Here is a 3,437-nt window from a genome sequence, read left to right as displayed (position 1 = left end):
TCCAAGGTTAACATCATCTATTCGAGTAGCCGTGTCCGCGGTAAAGGACTTCTGGGTTGCGTATAAAAGTTCATAGATAACTTCAAGTGGATACTCTAAAACTCGCAAGATAAGCGTGAGTGCTATGGATGGCGTATCTCATAGGTTAATGGGAGCGGATACATAGTGGCGTATTGCATGGTGAATATGTGGACTCGTGTTTGCTTATTTTATGTTTTGCGGAGAGACGACAGTCTCGCTAGTAGTTCCACGTGGACTCCGACATTTAGCTTGATACCTCAGCTACGATCTTGTGCCCTCAACAGGATCTGGTAGATAGTCAGGCTTCTCAGCCTTTTTCATTTGCAGATGTCTTTACCCAGACATGTTAAGCTTCCGCATGTGCTTTGACTTGTATGCTCTGAATGTTGGGTCATGAGACCCATGTTTGTAATATCTGGTTCTTCGGAGCCTAATGAATAAATACTTGAGTCATAGAGTCTTGTTGTGATGCCATGTTGTATTTACACATATCGAGCATATTGTGTGTATGATTGAAATGCTTGGTATGTGTGGGACCCGACAATCTAGTTGTTTATCCTTGGCAGCCTCTCTTATGGGGAAATGTAGTCTAGTGCTTCCTTGAGCCATAGTAGTCCGCTACAGCCCGGTTCACCGGAGTCCTGCTAGCCCAGCACTACTGCTCAGGACATTTGACTGGCCAGCATGTGTTTCACTTTGTTCCTGTGTCTGTCCCTTCGGGGAAATGTCACGCGGTGACATCCGGAGTCCTGCCTAGCCTGCTACAGCCCAGGTTACCGGGGTCCTGTTAGCCCAGTGCTACAGCCCGGATTCACACGCTGCTGACCGACATGCGCGAAGTTGTTTCATGTATGCCTGTCTCCATGGGTTAGTGCCGCTTTGGGTTCACGACTAGCCATGTCGGCCCGAGTTCTCTGTCATATGGATGCTAGCGACACTATCATATACGTGAGCCAAAAGGCGCAAACGGTCCCGGGCCATGGTAAGGCGACACCCGTGGGAATACCATGCGTGAGGCCGCAAAGTGAAATGAGGTGTTACCAGCTAGATCGATGTGACTTGGAATCGGGGTCCTGACAACGTTTGGTATCAGAGCTTGACTGCCTGTAGGATTACCAAGCCAAACTGGTCGAAGTTGAGTCTAGAAATGCTTTAGTTATAGAAGGGAATTGATTGTGGAAGGGAACGTAAGGCTCTTTTTACTCCTTTACCTTATGTCCTCTGATCTTAGTCACCCTCTTCTCTTCTACGGGGATTAAGAACTAGGCATTCTCATCTATCTATCAGGATGATGAGTTATTATGATAGAGACTAATAGGATTGATGGATTTAAGCCCAGTTCAGTTTCTACTACTTCTGTGTGTTGACAGTTGATCTCAGCACCTCGATATGATGTTACTGAGTGGTTATGCCACCATTTTGCATGATGTCTCAAATCTTTTGAGCATTTTACAGCCATTATGCTGTCCGAGTCATCCTAGGTTTCTAAACGGTCTGATGCATTTGCAAATCCCTTCCTCCCGTTCCTGCTGCCCTTTTGGGCCAGATTAAGCACACTACATGGTCTGTGAGGTACTTCGTTGCCTCGGCGTATATGTTGGAGCTACTATTATGACCCTAGGTGTCTTATGAAACCACTCAGTAATCTAGCAATGTTTTGTGTTCCCAGTGTGATGATTCTGGTCATCGTTCTCGAAAGCATCCCGTGATGTTATTAGTTAGTAGGTATTCTATTCTTGGGTTCTTGAACCCGAGATTCACTCTACTTACCTCATGTTCATAGTGTTTGCTAGTTCCTTTATGATATTAGTAGCCTTGCCTTAGTCCTCGAGGTCCGTGGTATTTCCTTCTTCCAAATACTATGAACCACTTATGGTAGAAGTTCCTCGTTGAACCGAACGATCACAACCAGAGTTCTCTTGACGAGCTCTCTATTCTATGATGTGACTCTGTTAGTTCTACCTTCTCTGCATGGGTTATCCAGAACAAACCTGTTGAACTTGGTTTGACATACTAATCTATGCATCTACAACTCAGAAAGTTATATGTTCCTTTGAGTTGTCCCTCTTTAGTTGTATTCTAACCCTATTCTATCAATTGATAGTCAAGAGTATGCATGCATTCGTTCATCGAAACCTATTACTCTTGTGGTCCGTCAAGCCATTCTATTCCAGAATGACTAGGAGAAACAAACTCCAGTACCTTATCCATTTCTAGGATTGGGTCAAAGTAGTTGTATTCCACATATCAAAATGCCAATCCAGTTTTGTTCTGTTCAACCTTGGAGTATTACCATCTTTATCTCAAGAATATCATGGGAATTGCACACCATCCTATGAACTCTTGATACAGTGGTAATTCTCGCCATCATTTTTCATTCCTCGGTCCCCGTGTTGTTGCAACCGGAATGACGACAATTGAATTATGATGTGTGAAATGAATACAACTAGCAACTCCGTTGCTTGGTAGCTAATGGACAATAATTTCATCCTTAGCGTGTTGGTTATTGAATCATCATTCTAAGATAGATTGTGCTACCTAGTCCTTATTTCTGGTGCACTCTTCGATCAATGAGTTAGGATTGTGTCAATCCCTCACTCTTTTGATCATATCATCTTGCCCTGAAAAGCAAGGTTGTTCTCGAGCTTAGTAACATATGGTGGTTCGTGATTTTCTGAATATCTTCTCGGAAGTATTACCAGGTTGTCCCCTGACTGTTATGTTGAGCTCGTGATCAAGTTGGTTTCTTGTGAACCACCTCTCCTCCAAGAAACTGTGTTGGATATCCCCGAACTAGTTCGGTAAGCTAAACAATAACTTGGAGAGTTGGAAGATGAAAGCTTGTCTGACTTAGTTCGTATTAAGGGATATCTTTGTGTGTGTGTGTGTGTGTTTAAGAAAGATGATATCTCCATCGATTGGTCCTCGTGATCAGTTGTTGGATCTATTGCCGTGTCAAAACTTTGACTTGAGTATGGGCTATCGTCAAGTCAAATCGGAACCAATGATGTTCGTAATGTTGTCTTACTCGTGGTTGATCCCTCGAGCATACACCATTACATCTTTTGGTCTGACCAATGCTATCACCGTGTTCACATGATGGTGGAAGTCCAGTGATATGGAAATTCCGATGAGTTGCTGTTGAGCCCATCAGCCGCATTTTGTCTCGCCCATAATTAATGTTGAACATCAACCTAGTGTTGGAAACTTTGTAAACAATGCCTTCATGTTCCGTTCATGAAGCATATGTTTGGATGAAAGTAGCGACTTCCTCCAAGTTCACATGCAATCGATGCAAGTTGCCGCCGTGAATTCGAGAAAGATTGTTTTTGCTTCCTCTGGAATCATCCCAAGTTAGTCACGCATATGTGTGAAGTACTCTATGGTTTGGTACGTTGGCCGCCTCCATTCTATAT

The sequence above is a fragment of the Triticum dicoccoides genome, chromosome 4A (assembly GCF_002162155.2).
Source record: "Triticum dicoccoides isolate Atlit2015 ecotype Zavitan chromosome 4A, WEW_v2.0, whole genome shotgun sequence".
In the NCBI taxonomy this organism is placed as follows: Eukaryota; Viridiplantae; Streptophyta; class Magnoliopsida; order Poales; family Poaceae; genus Triticum; species Triticum dicoccoides.
Note: the sequence above shows the minus strand (reverse complement) of the source record.